This window comes from Meles meles, chromosome 4 (genome assembly GCF_922984935.1).
Source record: "Meles meles chromosome 4, mMelMel3.1 paternal haplotype, whole genome shotgun sequence".
NCBI classification, from domain to species: Eukaryota; Metazoa; Chordata; class Mammalia; order Carnivora; family Mustelidae; genus Meles; species Meles meles.
Window position 1 is genome coordinate 2,937,863 of NC_060069.1, and position 21,252 is coordinate 2,959,114.

General features: G+C 39.7%; 1 protein-coding gene and 1 pseudogene across 5 annotated transcripts in view; one reads left to right on the forward strand and one right to left on the reverse strand.

Annotated features, from left to right (window-relative positions):
• PIK3CB (phosphatidylinositol-4,5-bisphosphate 3-kinase catalytic subunit beta) overlaps positions 1 to 21,252 on the forward strand; it is a 187,984-nt gene that overhangs the window by 24,637 nt on the left and 142,095 nt on the right. For 4 of the 5 annotated variants that reach the window (XM_046002039.1, XM_046002040.1, XM_046002037.1 and 1 more), the window contains one exon: positions 9,187 to 9,294. The exons of the other annotated variant lie outside the window; for it this stretch is intronic. The gene's annotated coding sequence lies outside the window, so the exon portion shown is untranslated. The remainder of the gene's footprint in view (positions 1 to 9,186; positions 9,295 to 21,252) is intronic. 5 annotated transcript variants of the gene reach the window in all.
• On the reverse strand, positions 5,574 to 6,801 carry LOC123940021 (annotated as a pseudogene).

Here is a 21,252-nt window from a genome sequence, read left to right on the forward strand (position 1 = left end):
AAGCAGGGCTTGATCCCAGGAGCCTGGGATCATGACCTAAGCCAAAGGCAGAGAGGCTTTAACCTACTGAGCCAACCATCTAGGCGCCCCTGGTTTCTAGTTTTTAAAGAAAAATTTTTTTTAAAGATTCCATCTTCTTCTTTATTTGAGAGAGAGAAAGAGAATGCAAGCAAGAATGGGGAGTGGCAAGGAGCAGAGCAAGAGGGACAAACAGACTCTGCTCTGAGTGTGGAGCCCAATGCAATGCTCCATCCCATGACCAGATCATGACCTGACCCAAAATCCCGTTGGTCGCTGGCACCCTCTTGATTATTATAACAGTGTTGTTGTGAATTACCTTGTACGTGTCGTTTTGCCCATAAACAAGTATAAAATTATGGAATAAGTTCAGATGAGGTATTACTAATCAAAGGTCATATATCTTTGTAATTTTGATAGGTATTGCCAAAATGCCCTTATGTTTGGACCCAGATTCTCCCATTGATTATAAGGGGCAATGTGTATTTCTCCCTTGCAAGCTTTATTCAGATTTAATTGACATACAACATTGTGTAAGTTTAAGGTGTACAGTGTGATAATTTGACATATTATATGTAGCAAAATATTTACCACAGAAGGCTAGTTACCACATTTCACATAACTCATGTAATTACCATTTTGTTGTTGTTATTGTGGCTAGTAGGCTTTTTTTTTTTTTAATATTTCATTTATTTATTAGAGTGTGCATGAGAGATAGCCAGCAGGGGCAGAGGGAGAAGCAGTCTCTCTGCTGAGCAAGGGGATCTGATACAGGGCTTGATCCCAGGATCTTGGGATCATGATGTGAGCCAAAGGTAGATGCTTAACCAACTGAGCCATCGAGGCACCCATCTTTTTTTTTTTTTTTTTAAAGATTTTATTTATTTATTTGAGAGAGAGAATGAGCACAACCAAGACCTGAGCGAAAGGCAGATGCTTAACCAACTGGGCCACCCAGGCACCCTGATAATAGGTATTTCCTCACAGCCTTGCCAAGAAAGTACCTTGTCAGAGTGCCTGGGTGGTGCAGTTGGTTGAGTGTTGGACTCTTGTTTTCCACTCAGGTGATCTCAGGGTCCTCAGATGGAGCCCCCTGTCTGGCTCCATGCTAAGAGTGCAGTCTGCTTGAAATTCTTTGTTCCTGCCCCTCGGCACTCCCCCAACAGATGCTCAAGAGAGCTCTCTCTCTCTTTCTCTCTCACATAAATAAATGAATCTTTACAAAGTGCTTTGCTTGGCAAACAGGGATTTTTGATAAACTGCTACGTGGAGGGGCACCTGGGGTGGCTCAGTGGGTTGCGCCTCTGCCTTCCGCTCAGGTCATGGTCTCAGGGTCCTGGGATCGAGCCCTCACCTCAGGCTCTCTGCTGGGTGGGGAGTCTGTGTCCCCCTCTCTCTCTGCCTGCCTGTCTGCCTACTTGTGATCTCTCTCTGTCAAACAAATAAAGTCTTAAAACAAATAAACAAAGAATACCTGCTGTGTGGAAAGTGGTGTATCATGTAGTTTTATTTTATTTATCATTCTAGTAAATATCTTTTGGTGAAATGTGTACATTGTTCTTTTGGATGTATATCTGTGGTGCAATCCCTATGTTATAAGGTATGTTAATTTCCATTGCTCACATTCTCAGCAAGCCTGCGTATTCTTAGTTTCTTTAAACTTTACCCATTTTAACAGATACAAAGTGGTATCTTACGGTGGTTTTAATTTTTATTTTTATAATGAGAGTGTCTATTTCCCCCCTATGCTTGTTGGCTATATATTTTTTTAACTTTATTTTATTTATTTATTTATTTTATATTTTATTTATTTATTTGAGAGAGAGACTGTGAGAGAGAATATGAGCGAGGAGAAGGTCAGAGAGAGAAGCAGACTCCCCGTGGAACTGGGAGTCCGATGCGAGACTCGATCCTGGGACTCCAGGATCATGACCTGGGATGAAAGCAGTTGCTTAACCAACTGAGCCACTCAGGCGCCCTGTTTATTTATTTTAAAAAAAGATTTTATTTATTTATTTGACAGAGAGATACAGCAAGACAGGGAACACAAGCAGGGAGAGTGGGAGAGGGAGAAGCAGGCTCCCCACTGATCAGGGAGCCCAGGTCGGGGTTCGACCCAAGCCAGAGGCAGACACTTAATGGCTGAGTCACCCAAGTGCCCCGAAAAACTTTATTTAAAAAAACCCAGAATATATAATCTCCATTTGTTAAATAAAAAGAAAGACAGACAAACACTTTTATACTAGCAGTCTTTTTTTTTTTTAAAGATTTTATTTATTTCAGAGAGAGATCACAAGTAGGCAGAGAGGCAAGCAGAAAGAGAGAGAGGAGGAAGCAGGCTCCCTGCCGAGCAGAGAGCCTGATGTGGGACTCGATCCCAGGACCCTGAGATCATGACCCGAGCCGAAGGCAGAGGCTTAATCCACTGAGCCACCCAGGTGCCCCTATACTAGCAGTCTTAATCTGGTTTGTTCTTGGGTACTATGTATTAAAGAATATTTTTGACTCTTCTAATTTTATTTTGTAAAAAAAATAAAAATGTAGAAAGTACATTACTTTATCCTTTGATGTAGGTCTAGGATTTCGTGGTAGTATGCAAGGAGTACTCTGAATTCAGTAGGAAGGGGTAAGGAGGAGAGAGATAAATCCTTACACCATGAAGTGATTTTTGAGTTCACTCGGTTTTGCTTGCTTATTTGTGGGTGGAGGTTGGGAGGTTGAAATCATTGTTACTTAAATAGAATAGTTTAGCCAGCTCTAAAATTATAATATAATTTGCAAGATTGAGGCATAGTATTTTTTCTGTTTTTTTGTAGAAAAGTACTTTTACTTGAACAAGGACTAGAGATACAGGATAAGACAGACTGTGTAGGGGTTTTTGTTTGTTTATATGCCGTTATCAGTGCTTGGATAAGCTTTTGAAATCTTCCCCTGCATCTTTTTAAAGTTCAGTGGGTGTTTGTCCAGAATTTTTTCCTTTCTTTTCACAATAAAGCAGTGAGAATGGATCTTTATGTGTAAGGTTATTAATAGCATTGTTTTTACCCAAAGTTTTAGTAGGAATTTTAAGAGTAAATTTTTTAATTTAAAGATTTTATTGATTTATTTGAGAGTGTGCAGGAGCAGAGCGAAGGGCAGAGGGAGAAGCAGACTACCTCATAGACATCATTTTTTGGCAGTTAGGATCACAGTAAAATTGAGCAGGAGTTTCAGAGAATTCTCTTACAATCCCTGCCCTCACTGCATGCATTGCCTCCTTGTCAACATCCTGCAGCAGCAAATTGCCGTTATTTTTTTTAATTAATTAATTAATTAATTAATTTTCAGCATAACAGTATTCATTGTTTTTGCACAACACCCAGTGCTCCATGCAATACGTGCCCTCCCTATTACCCACCACCTGGTTCCCCCAACCTCCCACCCCCGCCCCTTCAAAACCTTCAAGTTGTTTTTCAGAGTCCATAGTCTCTTATGGTTCGCCTCCCCTTCCAATTTCCCTCAACTTCCTTCTCCTCTCCATCTCCCAATGTCCTCCAAGTCATTTGTGATGCTCCACAAATAAGTGAAACCATATGATACTTGACTCTCTCTGCTTGACTTATTTCACTCTGACCCAGCAATTGCACTACTGGGTATTTACCCTAAAGATACAAACATAGTGATCCGAAGGGGCACGTGTACCCGAATGTTTATAGCAGCAATGTCTACAATAGCCAAACTATGGAAAGAACCTAGATGTCCATCAACAGATGAATGGATAAAGAAGAGGTGGTATATATACACAATGGAATACTATGCAGCCATCAAAAGAAATGAAATCTTGCCATTTGCGACGACGTGGATAGAACTAGAGGGTATCATGCTTCGTGAAATAAGTCAATCGGAGAAAGACAACTATCATATGATCTCCCTGATATGAGGACATGGAGATGCAACATGGGGGGTTAGGGGGATAGGAGAAGAATAAATGAAACAAGATGGGGATGGGAGGGAGACAAATTGCCGTTATTTTTGAGTTGACTGATTCCCTTTTGGAAAAGTAAGCAGTTTGATATATTTTAGCATCATCTAAAGTCTATTTTATAACATTCTTCTCATTTTATTTTTAAAGATTTATTTATTTATTTATTTGACAGACAGAGATCACAGGTAGGCAGAGAGAGAAAGAGGAGGAAGCAGGCTCCCTGCAAAGTAGAGAGCCCGATGTGAGCTCCATCCCAGAATCCTGGGATCATGACCTGAGCCGAAGGGAGAGGCTTTAACCCACTGAGCCACCCAGGTGCCCCAACATTCTTCTCTTTTTAAAAACAGTATTATTGACCTTACTACCCAAAGAAACTAAGACTTTTTGAAGTACTTGCTTTCTAAGAGAATTTTATTTTGAAGATACAAAATGAAAAAGATTTTCAACCTTTATATCAATAGTTCAGCTCTTTTAATTCCTCCTAATTTTATGAAACTTGAAGATTTTAAGTCTTTTCTCCCTTTTTGTACATCTTTATTATTTATTTATTTTTAAAAAATATTTTCTTTATTTATTTGAGTGAGAGAGAGCATGAGAAGAGAGAAGATCAGAGGGAGAAACAGACTCTCTTTGGAGCCAGGAGCCCGATGTGGGACTCGATCCTGGGACTCCGGGACCATGACCTAAGCCGAAGGCAGTTGCTCAACCAGCTGAGCCACCCAGGTGCCCCTGGAGACAGGTGTGATAGAGGGAATACAAGCAGGAGAAGCGGGAGAGGTAGAAGCAGGCTTCCCCATGAGCAGGGAGCTTGATGTAAGGCTTGATCCCAGGACCCTAGGATCATGACCCGAACTGAAGGCAGACCCTTAATGACTGAGCCACCTAGGCACCCCTAAATAAAATCTTTAAAAATTTTCTGACTTGGAGTATTACTGAGGAGATATATATAATTCCAGACTTGGTGTGTAGCACAAGCTCTAGTCCAGTTTGAGTGGGCTTGCCTAGAAGTGAATTAAATGATGTGATTAGGATGCTGCTATTAATAGAGGACGTAAAGTCACTTAAGATTTTATTAGTGAAGGGGCGCCTGGGTGGCTCAGTGGATTAAGCCGCTGCCTTCGGCTCAGGTCATGATCTCAGGGTTCTGGGATCGAGCCCCGCATCGGGCTCTCTGCTCCGCGGGGAGCCTGCTTCCTCCTCTCTCTCTTCCTGCCTCTCTGCCTACTTGTGATCTCTCTCTCTGTCAAATAAATAAATAAAAAAAAAGATTTTATTAGTGAAGAATGGAACATTATGGCTGAGAAGAGAGGGCTGTGAGCTTACTGATCGTTGGGAAACACCCATGGTTTAGGACTCAAATGAGAAAGCAAAGCCTAAAACTTTGTGAAGACTATAGGATTTTTTCAACAAGACAGAAGGGTCCACTAAAAAATGATTGGTAGTTTTTTGTTTTTTTGTTTGTTTGTTTTGTTTGGTTTTTTTTTTTGAGCTTTTATATTTGAGTTTATTCTTCATTTAACTTTTAAAACACTACTATAGTTGAATATTAAAACAAAAACAGTAGCAAATAGTGAGCTATGATTGTAGTCCTTCACTCATTCACTACTGCACATAAAATGTGGCCCCAGTAAGAGGTCTGACACTGAGCACCACCCCTGGGATGATGTTCATCATCCTCATATGCTTCCCCGTTGTAATGGCGCGGTCTTTCCTGATTTGGATCAAAGTCCACCAGTTCTACCTGGTCCATTTCATCAGTCTCTTCTGCTTCTTTCCTCTCAGGTAGGAGTTTTTCTAGCAAAGAGAGTTTATCAGGAGACAGAAAGCCATTCTCAGGAAAGTTTACCTTAAATTCGATGATGAGGCGGCCCTTCTCATATGGCCCTTCTCATATGGTCTACGATAAATTGGCGTGCCTTCATTTAGCACACACTTGATATCTCCATGCTTGACAGTTTGACCTGGATGAGAGGTGATGACAATGGTTCGGTTGTCAAGAGTAGATATCGGCTTTTGAAAACCGCACAGTGCTTCAACCAGCTGTATGTCCATACACATGAAAAGGTCTTCTCCTCGCCGAGTAAAAACAGCATGGTCCTTGTGATCTGAAACAATGATAATATGTCCTGGTTCTTGGTCTCCTTCACCATGGAATGTTATCTTCTGGCCATCTTTCATGCCTTTGTCAATATGAACTTCTAGAATCTTCTTCTCTCGAACTATCTTCCTTCCATTGCAGCTTTTACATCTGTCTTTAGGACTGATCCGTGCCCCATGACCCTGGCACTCCATGCACACATACTGAATTTGCTGAACCATGCCAGGTCCTATTTGCATTCCAGTACCTCGGCAATTGGGACAACACTCAACTGCTCCTTTCTTACCACCTGGGCCTTCACGTTTATCGCAAATCACATTCTTTTGCAGCGCTAGTTTTCTTGTTGCACCATTGTATAAATCTTCTAAGGTTACTGAGAGCTGATGCACAACATTTTTACCTCTCCTTTCTCTCTGCATTCTTCCTCCTCCAAAAAACATATCAAAGATGTCCATGGGGGAGCCAAAACCACCACCAGCTCCACCTTCTTTAATTGCCTGTTCACCTCCTTTGTCATATAATTCCCTTTTTTTTGCATCAGAGAGCACTTCATAAGCTTGAGAAATCTGTTTAAACTTCTCTCCTTCATTTGGATTCTTATCAGGGTGGTACTTCAAGGCCAGTTTCCTGTAGGCCTTTTTCAGTTCTTCTTGGGTGGCATCGGGTTTGACCCCCAAAACATCATAGTAAGTGGTTTCTTTCACCATTTTCTACAGCCGGTGAGAGGGCTGAGGCCGATGTGGGGGAGCGGGAAGGAGCGCGTTGTTTGGCGCAGCTCGGGTAGCCACTGCTCCTCCGTGTCTCACCGAGCGTTCTGGAAAGTTCCTTGATTGGTAGTTTTAAAGTTAATATTCATTCAAAGACACCATAGAGGCGTCTGTGTGGCTCAGTTGGTTAAATGTCCCAGTCTTTTTTTTTTTTTTTTTTAAGATTTTATTTACTTACTTGACAGAGAGAGAGATTACAAGGAGGCAGAGAGGCAGGCAGAGAGAGAGGGGGGGAAGCAGGCTCCCCGCTGAGCAGAGATCCCAATGTGGGGCTCAATTCCAGGACCTTGAAACCACGACCCAAGGCAGAGGTTTTAATCCACTGAGCCACCCAGGTGCCCTAAATGTCCCAATCTTGATCTCAACTCAGGTTTTGATCTCAGGGTCGTGAGTTCAAGCCCCATGTTGGACTCTACACTGGATGTGGAGCCTACTTAAAAAAAAAAGTTAAAAAAATTAAAAAAAAATTAAAGACACCGTCAAGAAAATGAAATGGTAAACTTGGAAAAAATTATTGCAAATTGGGAAAAAATAATTATATATACTAGAGAATTTGTGTTCTAATCAGGGCTGCCTTCATGGATGTATAACCTGTGCAGTCACACAGGGCCCCATACTTATTTTTTTTTAAGATTTTATTTCTTTATTTGACAGACAGAGATCACAAGTAGCCAGAGAGGCAGGCTCCCGGCTGAACAGAGAGACACAGTGAGAGAGGGAACACAAGCATCAGGAGAGGGAGAGGGAGAAGCATGCTTCCAGCTGAGTAGGGAGCCCGATGCCGATGCCAGGCTTGATCCCAGGACCCTGAGATCGTGACCTGAGCGGAAGGCAGAGGCTTAATCCAGTGAGCCACCCAGGCAGCCTCCCACCCCGTACTTATTTTAATGTTAAACTATCACTGTCTTAGACTATCAACTGTCTTAAAATTCTTAATTTTTGAACAATGGCCCTGCCTTTTTTTTTTAAAGATTTTATTTATTCATTTGAGAGAGAGTGCACAGGACCATGAGTGGGGGGAGAGGCAGTGAGAGAGGAGAGGGGCAAGCAGAATCCCCATCCAGCACAGAGCCCGAGTCTGACGTGGGGCTTGATCCCCAAGTCAGGGGCTTAACTGACTGAGCCACTCATGGCCCTCCTTTTTAATTTTGCAGTGGGCCTCCAGATTATGTAGTCAGTCCTGGTCCTGATATATAAAGGCAAGTAAGAAAAACACAACCCAATATAAATGGCCAGAACTGTGAACAAAGGAATTCAGGAAGGAACATAGATGATTAATAAACGTGTGAAAAGGTCCTCAACCTTATTAAGTAATACAGACAGAAATCATAGTATATTTTCTGTATTGCCACAATTAAGAAACCTGACTTTACCAGGTAGGTAGTGGAGAGGTTTGTGTCATCAGTTTGCATACTGCTGGTGAGTTGGTAGAGTGATACAGTTGGGAGACAGTTTGGCATTTTTGGTAAAGTTGGGAATTTGCATGTCCTATAACCCACCAATTCCACTTCTAGGTTTAAAGCATACCCTAAAGAAATTCTTGTTCATGTGCACCTGGAAAGTTGTATAATAATGTTGATAATAGCAAAAAACTTTAAACCATCCAAATGCCTGAAAACAGAATGGATAAATACATTTTAGCATATTTACATAATGAAACACTACAGAGCAATTAAAAAGTAACATGGATAAAGCTTAGAAAAATATTTCAGGGACAAAATTCACATCTCTGAAGACTATCAGCATATGAATTTATCAAGTTGAAAAAGGGAGCCAGGAATACAAACCTAAACAAACCATTATTTAGGGATATATACATATGTGACAAAGTTCTGTTTTAAACAGTAATGGAATATTTATTTAGGATAACGGTTGGGATGAGAGGAGCATGTAGGTAGATGTAATGGTATTGGTGTTCTTCTGTGGGATGGTGATTTATAGCGTTCATCTTGTTTGCTTGCATACATCTTTCTGTATATTGTGTGTGCTTTAAATACTATATTAAGGAAGGAAAGGGGGAAAGTGAAATAAGCTATCGATAGTAGCTTATGATGTAGATAGAGGAGTAGGTTGAGAAGTAGAAAGAAATAGCATGTTACAGAAAAGAGGTTTCAAAAAGGTGATCTAAATGAGAGGATTTAGATAGTTGTATAGGATGTCTGCTTAGGTCCCTTCTCGCTCTAATGCTCTACAATTTTATTATTGTAGTTCGTAAGTTTTTTATATTTTCCCCATATTTAAAAATACAGTTATAAGCTATCATGTCATACAAATAACAACTTTATTTTTAATTTAGCTCATTTAGGTGTTAATACCTTTTATCTTACCCTTTTTTGTAGTGTATCTTCTAATTTGAAAGTCTTCCATGAAAACTTCAGTTTAAAAAAACAAGTAATGCCATCATCTGATATCTTAAAATAAAACTGAAATGGGGCTATCATTTTGAGGTAAGTGTCCAATTTGTATCTTTAATTGCTTGCCAGTATTGTGGAAGTTGAAAAATAGAAGGCAAATGTGAATATTGGTTAGATTCTAATTTTTTTTTTTTAAGATTTTATTTTTAGGTAATCTCTAACCCCCCACGTGGGGTTTGAACTCATGACCCTGAGATGAATAGTTAATACTTTTCTGACTGAGCTGGCTAGACATCCCTAGATTCTAATCTTTTAGTTAATCTCTGTGTTGGAGAGGTAGAAATCCTAGGCCTTCTTCTAAAATACTCTGACAATTAGGATTATGTTTACCCTATTGTTAACAGCTTCATGATGGAGAGAGGAGGGGACAGTATTGTTGAAAGCTGTTTAGAGAGGTTAATTGAAAACTGAAGCTTTTTGGAGCTTTTTCGGAGTTGGTAGTTAGGAGGTTATCGTTAGCCCCTTTCAAGACAGTGTTTGTGGCTGAAAATAAGTTTGCAGTAGAAAATGAAGAATGAAGAGGAGGTGATAAAGTGAATATTTCATCTCTAATTCATTTATTAAATCAATAGGTAGAATGTGCTTAGGATGCAGCAATCATTTTCCTAAGTACTTGAGTTCTAGTTGATGTGACCATGTATCCTGGTTTAAGACTCTTGTGAATCAATTAATGCCAATTTTTCCCCGTAGCTTTGAGATGTAATTGAAAAATACCATTCTGTATCCACCCAACTTTTTTTTGTGCTATACTTTTTTTATTCCCATGGCTTAGTTTTTATCTCTTTTAAAAAAAAGATTTTACTTATTTATTTGCCAGAGAGAGAGAGAGAGAACGCAAGAGAATGAGTGCACAAGGTGGGGAACAGCAGGCAGAGGGAGAAGCAGGTTCTCCACAGAGCAGGGAGTTGATGAGGGACTCGATCCCAGTATCATGGGATCATGAACCCCGCTGAAGGCAGATGCTTAACCGACTGAGCCACCCAGGCATTCCAGTTTTTATCCTTTTAAATTTTTTATGGTTCTTTACTATTTTTATTTATTATTTTTATTTTTTTAAAGATTTTTATTTATTTGACAGAGAGAGACACAGCAAGAGAGGGAACCGAAGCAGAGAGAGTGGGAGAGGGAGAAGCAGGTTTCCCGCCCAGCAGGGAGCCCAATGCGGGGCTCAGTCCAGGATCCTGGGATTATGACCTGAGCTGAAGGCAGATGCTTAACAACTGAGCCACTCGGGCGCCCCTGTTTTTATTTTTTAAAGTAATCTCTATGCCCACCATGGGGCTTGAACTCACAATCCCCAAATTAAGAGTTGCATATACCCTGCCACCACCCTCCCTTCTAGCCACCCCCAGTTTCTTCTATATTTAGGGATTTGTTTCTTTATTTGCTTGTTTTTAGATTCCACATATAAGTAAAATCATAAGGTATTTGTTTTTGACTTATATCACTTAGAATAATACCCTGTAGGTCCATCCATGTTGTCATAAATGGCAAGATTTCACTTTTTTTATGGCTGTGTAATAACTGCATTTTGTATATATTGCATCTTTATCCATTCATCTGTCAGTGGACACTTAGGCTTCTTCCATATCTTGGCTACTGTAAATAATGCCACCGTAAACATAGGGGTCCATATATCTTTTTGAAGTAGAGTTTTTGTTTTCTTTTTTTAAAGATTATTTATTTATTTATTTGACAGACAGAAATCACAAGTAGGCAGAGAGGCAGGCAGAGAGAGAGGAAGAAGCAGGATCCCCGCCGAGCAGAGAACCTGATGCAGGGCTTGATCCCAGGACCCTGAGATCATGACCTGAGCCAAAGGCAGAGGCTTTAACCCACTGAGCCACCCAGGCGTCCGAGTTTTTGTTTTCGTTTGGTAAATATCCAGAAGTGAAATTACCTGATTATATGGTATTTCTTTTTAAATTTTCATTCCTTTTTATTTTTTATTTTTTTTTTAAAGAATTTATTTATTTGAGAGAAAGTGAGGACAGCAGGGTGAGGGGCAGAGTGAGAAGGAAAGCAGATTCCTTGCTGAGCAGGGAGCCCAATGTAGGGCTCCATTCCAGGACCCTGGGATCATGACCTGAGCTGAAGGCAGCTGCTTAACCAACTGAGCCACCCAGGCACCCTGGTATTTCTGTTTTTAATTTTTTGAGGGACCTCCATGCTGTTTTCCAAAGAGCTACCCATATATCCTGTCTTCAATTTCTTTCATCAGTGTCTTATAGTTTTCAGATTATAGGTCTTTTATAAATTTATTTCTAGGTATTTTATTCTTTTATGCACTTGTAAATGGGATTGTTTCCTTAATATCTCTTTGTTAGTTCATTATTGCATATAGAAATGCAAGAGATTTCTGTATAGTAGTTTTGTGCCCTCAAATTTACTCAATTTTTTATTTCTAATTTTTTTTTTGGTGGAATCTTTAGGGTTTTTTTTTTTAATTTTCTATATATTGTACCTTGTCATTTGCAAATAGTGACAGTTTTACTTTTTCCTACCAATTTGGATGCCTTTTATTTGTTTATTTTTGTCTCATTGGTGGACATCCTTATTTTATTCCCGATCTTAAAAGAAAAACTTTCAGCTTTTCAACATTGAGTATGATGTTAGCTTTGAGTTTGTCATATGTGGTTTTTATAATGTTGAGATGTGTTTCCTCTAAATTTGTTTTGTTGAGAGTTTTTACCAGGAACAGATGTGGAATTTTGTCAAATGCTTTTTCTGTATCTATTGAAATAATCATATGATTTTTATCCTTTATTTTGTTAATGTGGTACATCACATTGATTTGCAAATATTGAACCACTCTTGCATCTCTGGATGTCCAACTGTTTTCTTTAAGATTTCATTTTTTTTAAAAGATTTTATTTATTTATTTGACAGAGAAATCACAAGTGGACAGAGAGGCAGGCAGAGAGAGAGGGGGAAGCAGGTTCCCTGCCAAGCAGAGAGCCCAATGCGTGGGGCTCGATTGATCCCAGGACTCCAGTATCATGACCTGAGCCGAAGGCAGAGGCTTTAACCCACTGAGCCACCAGGCACCCCAAGATTTCATTTTTTTAAAGTAATCTCTACACTCAAAGTGAGGCTTAAGCTCACACCCCCGTTCCAGAGTCATACGCTCCACTGACTGAGCCAGCGAGGTGCCCTGGGATGTTCACCATTTTTAATTCCCTCTTTTGTTTTTAAGTCTTTTGGTTCAGATGACAAATTACATGGCTCATCCAGTGATTAATACGTGGATGATAAGGATAGTTAACAGGGACAGACATTACCTGCCTGGGTTTATTTTGCCAGGTATACGGGGCTTCTAGTCTTGCAGGCAAGTTAAGTGCTTAACAAATATTCGTGAAATGAATTGGCTAATTACAGATGTGATCAGGACTGCAGAAGTGAAATAATGACTACCTGCTTGAGTTAATTTGACAACAGAGATTTGAGAAATAGATTTGGCAGAGAATATGGAAGAAAGGAGTCATACAGATGAATCCAAGATTTTGAGGTCTGGTGGATTGAAGTATGATACCATGAACAGAAGAAGTAAGGAAACTATGAGGAAAGACTGGTACTAATGATCTAGAGGGTGGGACTGTAACATGATGAATTTGTTAGACACATTTTTAAAAATTATAGGTGGAAGTGTTAGAATATCTCCTTAATGGTGGGAATATGAGACTGGAAATTAGAAAAAGATACTTTAGGACCTGGATATAATAGATTTTGGAGTAATCTACATATAAAGTATCAGTTGTGAAAGTAGGTAACATTTCCAGGGTGCTAGCCGAAAGAAAAATGTTAAGTGCTGGACTTTAGGAAATGCCTGTAGTAATGAGTGGATGTTGTTAAAAAGAATCAATAAAGGAAAAATAAGAAGAAAAGTATTAAGGAGACCAGAATCATGCAGTTTCTTTGTTTGAAGCATAATAAAGAATTTAAGGTGGAGGCTCCTTAGAGGGATGAGATGCTGTAGAAAGATTAAGGATTTTAATACCCTGGAAAGCATCACTGAATTTAACTATTAAGAAATTATTGAGGAAATACATACACACACACACACACACACACACAGAAAGAAATTATTGAGGGGTACCTAGGTGGCTTAGTCAGTTGAGTGACCAACTTTTTAATTTCAGCTCATGTCATGATCTCAGGGTTGTGAGATTGAGCCCCTCTTTGGGCTCTGTGTTAGGTGTGGGGCCTGCTTAAGACTCTCTCTCCCTCTCTCTCTGTCCTTCTCCACTTTCTGTCTCTTAAAAAGAAAAAGTTATTGATAACTGAGAGAATAAATTAAGTAGACAAGGATGAATTGTAAGAGGTTAAGTAAATGGTTTTACAAACTACACAGCATAAAGAATAAAGTAGAATGTTTTTCAAGAAGTTTGTACAGTTGTGGGGACTTAGCCACATAGATATTTTTGCATTAATACATAGTATATTTTTGGTAAAGGGGAGTGATCAGTTGGTCATTTAAATATTAGAGTGATTAATTGCCAGGAGGAGATAGATAGGTTTGAGATTAAGGACGTGGGTAAAGGACGTAATTCTTACAGAATAGTAGCAACATTTTTGCTTAGAAACCAGAGGAATAGAAGAAAATAAACCAAGGAATTTTTAGGCAAAGAGGAAAAAAACTGTATAATTCCTTACCTTACTTTTTTATTTTATTTTATTTTATTTTTTTTTAAAGATTTATTTATTTATTTTGACAGACAGAGATTACAAGTAGGCAGAGAGGCAGGCAGAGAGGGAGAAAGGAGGAAGCACGCTCTCTAGGCAGAGAGGCAGGCAGAGAGGGAGAAAGTAGGAAGCACGCTCTCAGCCGAGCAGAAAGCCCGATGCGGGGCTCGATCCCAGGACCCTGAGATCATGACCTGAGCCGAAGGCAGAGGCTTTAACCCACTGAGCCACCCAGGCGCCCCCCTTACCTTACTTTTTTAATAAGGTAAGGATTGAAGTTATCTGCTAGGCATATAGTTAATTAGCAGTGGTATTGGGATCCTGGGAGAAGAAAATATTTAGGGAAAATTTTGTAATCATCAAATTCACAGAATATTTGTTAAACATGTGCTTTGTGCCAGGTATTTGTATAGATAAGATCTGTTCTCATGGAGCCAATTATTAATATGAACCAGAAAAATACCAAATTGTAATGTGATAATGAAGAGAATTTTATTTTTTTTATGAAGAGAATTTTAAAACAAACCTCTTGGTAGAGTGACTGGGTGATTACTTCTTTTAATTAATTAATTAGTTAATTATTTTTGAAGATTTTATTTATTTGACAGAGAGAGAGAGAGAGAGAGAGTGCACAAGCAGGGGAGTGGCAGGCAGAGGGAGAGGGAGAGCAGGCTTCCCGCCAAGCAGGAGCCCAGTTTGGGGCTCGATCTGGGGCCCTGGGATAATGACCTGAGTCAAAGGTAGACACTTAACTGACTGAGCCATCCAGACACCCCCTTTCTTTCTTTTTCTTTAAAGATTTTATTTATTAGAGCATGAGCGGGGTAAGGGACAGAGGGAGAAGGAAAAGCAGACTCCACTGAGCAGGAATCCTGATGTGAGGCTCGATTTCAGGACCTTGAGACCATGACCTGAGCCGAAGGGAGATGCTTAACTGACTGAGTCACCCAGGCACCTCTGGGTGGTTACTTCTGAGGAGGTGACATTAGGATAAGGTGTGAAATACAAAAATTCAATCACTTGAAAATTAAGCTAACATAAGAACCTCAAAGTGGAAATAAGCTTATTGTGTTGGAAGATCAGAAAAAAGTCCCATACTCTAGAACAGAATGGAAGAGGACTATAGATCATGAGATGAAGTTGAAGAAGTAGGTAGGGCTAGGCTGTGTTGGTCCCTATGGCCGTGGTAAGGAGTCTAGATTCAAGGAAGATTTTTTTTTTTAAGATTTTTATTTATTTATTTCACAGACAGAGATCACAAGCAGGCAGAGAGGCAGGCAGAGAGAGAAGGAGGGGAAGCAGGCTCTCTGCTGAGCAGAGAGCCCGATGCGGGGCTCGATCCCAGGACTCTGGGATCATGACCTGAGCCGAAGGCAGAGGCTTTAACCCCACTGAGCCACCCAGGCGCCCCTAGATTCAAGGAAGTTTTTTAAGGAAGGTTTTAAGCAGAAAAATGTCTTGATATATTACATGTTTTAATGATTTCTCTGGCTACTTTATTAAAGATGGGTTATAGTAATAGAGGGGAAGCAGAAAGGTCAGAAACTGGCTGTTGGCCAGAATTGACCAGGCCAGAGATGATGGTGCAGAAACTTGATGTGATCACCAGGATAGAATAGAAAGGATTGCTGAGCAGTCAGTAAAGGCCCAGTTTAAGATAAGCTAGCATAACCTGGCAGGCAGTGTGAATTTAGCTTGCACAGTCGTCTGGATGGAAATCAGAAATTTGACATTGGTGGTTGAAAGAATTATCTGTAGGATTCAGGCTTGGTAAAAGGGAGTATATTAAGGGACTGGAGGCCATGATTGAGTCAGTATATATTTTTGAATATCTAGTATATTAAGAACTGTGCTAGCTGGTAGGGTTACAACAGTGAACAAAAACAGAGGTCCCTTTCTCATGGAATGGATATACTCATAGGACGGGGAAGATAATAAGTTAATATATACTGTGTTGGGTGGTGATGACTATTAAGAAAAGTATATTAGGGAAATATATTAGAGAAAAGTGGATATTATGGGGATATTGATAGGATAGATTTACTACTTCATAGAGGGTGGTAGGGAAGACCTCTCTGATTAGATGACATTTTAGCTGACAGATCTAAAGAAAGTAAGGAAACAGGTCAGGTAGATATTTGGATTAGGGGTGGGGGAGAGTTCCAGGCTGAAGTCACCTAAATACAAAGGCTCTGAGACTGGACTGTGCTTGATGTATTCTTGGAGCAGTAAGAGGGCCAGTATGACCTGAATGGGGTCAGTGCGGGAGGAGGTAGTGGAAGCTGACATTGTGAAGGTAGAGGAGGCTTGCTTGAGTCGAGTTGTAGACCAGTGTTCAGCCTTTGCATTTTCTTTTGAGTGGTGATGGGGCTGTAGATCTAGAGGTAAGGATGTGGGAGGAATGAAAGACAAAGCTATAGCTGAGTGGTGTAACTTGCAGCTAATGAACAGTGAGGCCAGATGTTTGGAGTATCTGAAAGTGTCGGTAATAGAAGGGGGTGCACAATAAAACAGATTTTTTAGTATAAAAGGGATGTGTAGCCATTACTACTATCCATCTCCAGAACTTTTTCATCATCCCAAACTGAAACTCTACAGTAAACAGTAACTCCCCATTGCTCTCTCACTCTAATCTCCGTTAACCATTGTACTACCTTCTGTCTCTATGAATTTGCCTCTACTAGATAGCTTCTGTAAGTGGAATCAAACAGTATTTGTCTTTTTGTGGCTGGTTTATTTTACATACCATCATGTCCTCAAGGTTCATCCACGGTGTAGCATGTGTCACTGTATCCTTTTTAAAGGCTGGATAATAGTTCATTGTATGTATATGCCACATTTTGTTTATCCGAATTTTATTTTTTTTGAACTTTGGTTATTGATAGTATTATTACTTGCACTTGAGTGTACAGATATCTGGGTGAGTCCCTGCTTCTAATGCTTTTTAAATTTATTTTTAATTTTTATTTTTTTCAAGATTTTATTTATTTATTTGACAGAGTGAGAGATAGTGAGAGAGGGAACTGAAGCAGGGGTGGTGGGAGAGGGAGAAGCAGGCTTCCCAGTGAGCAGGGAGCCTGATGCGGGGTCGATCCCAGGACCCTGAGATCATGACCTGAGCTGAAGGCAGTCGCTTAACCAACTGAGCCACCCAGGTGCCCCAAGATATTGTCTGTTTATTTTTTTTTAGATTTTATTTATTTATTTGACAGAGATATCACAACTAGGCAGAGAGGCAGGCAGAGAGAGAGGGGGAAGCAGGCTCCCCACCAAGCAGAGAGTCAGATGTGGGACTTGATCCCAGGACCCTGAGACCATGACCTGAGCCGAAGGCAGAGGCTTAATCCACTGAGCCACCCAGGTGCCCTGATACTGTCTGTTTAGATGAATAGTAGACCAGTAAGTATTAAGGGAAAAAATGTTGATGGGATTATAGCTCTTACGGTGGTTTTTGAAGCTTTGCACCATGCTTGTAATTGTCACTAAGATTTGTAAATTTTGAAGTGGATCATATTCTTGTCTTCAATATTGCTGTAATTATGCTTTTTTGTCAGTAAATGATATGTTTTAATTACAAAAAGTTTACTTTATGGGGGCCCTAGGTGGCTTGGTTGGTTAAATGTCTGCCTTTGGCTGGGGTCATGATCCCAGGGTCTTGGGATCCAGCCCTGCCTTGGGCTCCTTGCTCAGCAGGGAACCTGCTTCTCCCTCTCCCTCTGCCTGCTGCCTCGCTGGCTTTGTACTCTTTCTCTCTCTCTCTCTCTAAAATAAATAGATAAAATCTTAAAAAAAAAATAAAAGCTTACGTTAGAAGCTTCTTATCATGTTACATGAACACTGTGAATAAACTGAGTGGTTTAAACTTGCCTTCCGGTCTTTACTAATTTCTCTTTCTCCAGTTCTTGTCTTTGCCTCCAGGTTCTTTTTCTTTATGTGCAGTGAATGTTTATGCAGTTAGAAAAAAAGTTCATAAAGATCATATTGTTGAGTGCCTGCTGTTTCTGGTCCTTTGATAACATGGTTTTTGCTTTTACTCAGAAAATAACTGTGGTCAGATTGTCCATATAGTCTACCGTAGACAGTGAGGATATTGTGAAAGAAATCCTGGCTATCTGTGTAGCATGACCTTTCAAAACTGTTTTCTTTGCTGCAAGCATCTCACTTAGCCTTTTGACTGCCACATGACAGAGGAAGTAGTATATAAAGGGGAGTATAAATGGCTGCCTTGTTGATGTCAATACAGTTTTCCAATATAAGAGCATGCTCTTATGTTACCTATGTTATTAAATATCATTGTTTTGTTTATGTGGAGGATTAACAATTTTCATGCATAATACAGAGTATATTTTAAGTATAATTATAAATATTATAATAGTTAAAACTGAAATAGAAAATAATTTATGTGGGGCGCCTGGCTTGCATATGACTCGATATCTTGGGGTCATAAAATTGAGCCCCACATTGGATAAAGAGGTTACTTAAAAATAAATGAAAACTTTAATAATCTATGTTCCTTTGCAAAAAGATTTTAATTTTTTATTCAGAGTTTTTTTTAATTCAGTTTTAGAATTACTAATGATTGAGGATTATTATATACAGACCATGACTACAAATCCACTATTTTTGTGGGCAGAGATTTCAAAGCAACATTGGAGGTATCTTTCTGCTGTTCTGAGCAGCTAAGAGATTCTTCTTTAGAACTCTGATGTGGCTCTAGAATTGTTGAATTACTATGTTGAATACATGAAATTAATATAACATTGTATGTCAACTATTTATCAGTTAAAAAACCCACTGCTATGAAAGGGCCTGGGGAATATGAATAAGCACCAGAATGTTTTTATTTTTATTATTTTTAGAAGAGGGGGAGGGGTGAGGGGAGGGAAGGAGAGAGAGACTCTCAAGCAGACTCCCTGCTGAGCTTAGAGCCTCACCTGGGGCTGGATCCCAGGACCCCAAGTTCATGACCTGAGGAGAAATCAGGAGGTGAATTCCTAGCTGACTGAGCCACCCAGGGACTCCTGCACCAGCCTGATTTTAAACTTTAATCTTATTTTCAGGTAATAGCTTAGTTCTATAATGTTTGTATTTATTTATTTATCATTCAGCAGATGGTTACTGGTGTCTGGTATCAGGCACTGTGTAGAACCTGAAAGATAAAAGAGCTTGTCCGTGTTGGTCAGGAACTCACTATTTAGATATTAGCAAGGGTAACAAGAATAAAGTTTGGTAGAATTATAACTCCTTATGTCAGTTAGCTGCTAATGTCAGTTCCCTCCCAGAATCTAGAGGTAACAACAAAGGTTATAAGGAGAAGCAGTAAGGGCCTGAGGATGGTTGAGATTCTTAGGTTGGAGCAGTGCTACAGGAGAAGTAACTGCAGGTGACAGGAGAAATCTGGAGCTTGGGATTAGTCATCACCAATACAGAGGTCACAGAGCAAAATGGGGCGTGGGTTCCACCATCAAATGCATTCTCTATGCTAGTTGCTGCCTAGGAGCTTTACATATGTTATTACTCTCAGTCCATTTAAAGAAGTGTGGAATTTAGCATGTGTACAGAAGATCACATGAAAACTGAAATACATAACTTAAAAAACAATAAAAAGTAAAACCTCTGTGCATATAGCTAGGCCAGTCCTGTGTCTTGTAGCGTATTGTTCTTCCTTTCCCCAAGCTACACTTAGATGAATATTTTATTTTCTTACTTTTTGTTTCTTTCCCTTTTTTTTTTTTTTAAAGATTTTATTTATTTATTTGACAGACAGAGATCGATCACAAGCAGGCAGAGAGGCAGAGAGAGAGAGAGGAGGAAGCAGGCTCCCGCCGAGCAGAGAGCCCGATGCGGGGCTCGACCCCAGGACCCTGAGATCATGACCTGAGCCGAAGGCAGAGGCCTCAACCCACTGAGCCACCCAGGCGCCCCCCTTTTTTTTTTTTAAAGATTTTATTTATTTATTTGACAGAGATCACAAGTACGCAGAGAGGCAGGCATAGAGAGAGAGGAGGGGAAGGAGGCTCTCCGCTGAACAGAGAGCCTAATGTGGGGCTCAGGCCTAGGATCCCGAGATCATGACCTAAGCTAAAGGCAGAGGCTTAACCCACTGAGCCACCCAGGCGTCCCTGTTTCTTTCCTGTTTTGGGAAGGGGATGGGAGGGACAGAGGGAGAGGGAGAGAGTCTTAAGGAGACTCCACTCTGAGCACAACTCCCGACATAGGGCTTAGTCTCGCAACCCTGACTGAGGTCATGACCTGAGCCGAAATCAAGATTCAGATGCTTAATCTGACTGAGCCATCCAGGTACCCCAACCTTGTTTTTCTTTATAGCTTTACCATCTATATGTATATCTCTGAAAAATATTTAACATATTTATACTTAAGTAAATGGAATCATATTGTATATATTCCTTTTTTTCTCTTAACATTGTAAGCTTCATCATGGTGATGTGTATAGCTTTATTATACTAATTTTCCATATTGTAAAATATTCAGTACAACTTATTGATCCATTCTATTAATGTATGTTAAGGTTGTGTCCAGTTTTCAAATATTATTGACAGTTCCACACTGAACATTCATGTACATGTGACATCATTGGTTAAGAGTTTTTCAAGGATATGTACTTAGTAAAGGAATTTTTGATTCCAAATTCTGAAAGAGGTTGAATCAATTTACTCTCCCACCAGCAGTGATCTATGAAATGGTATCTCCTTGTGGTTTTAATATATGTTACCTTGATGACTAATGAGGTTGAACATTTTCCCCCCGTATTTTAAGGATTTTTTGAGCTGTTGTGAAATTTTTGTTTAATTATTTTGCCCATTTTTCTCTTGGGTTCATGATTTTTACGTATTTATTTTCTCACTGAAATTTATAAAAATTCTTTATTTGATCAATTTTTGTTTTTTTATTTTTAATTTTTTAAAAAGATTTTATTTACTTATTTGACAGAGAGAGCTCACAAGTAGGCAGAGAGGCAGGTAGAGAGAGAGGGAAGCAGGCTCCCCCCTGAGCAGAGAGCCTGATGCGGGCCTTGATCCTAGGACCCTGGGATCATGACCTGAGCCGAAGGCAGAGGCTTAACCCACTGAGCCATCCAGGTGCTCTATTTGATCAATTTTTAATTTTAATTCCAGTGTAATTAACATACAGTGTTTTATTAGTTACAGGTGTACAGTATTCAGCAGTTCTATACATTATCCAGTACTCACCTGGATAAATGTATTATTAATCCTCTTTACCTATTTCACCCCCTCCCACCTATTTGATCGGTTTTTATTCACCTGTTTAACAGTCTTCATTGAGTCT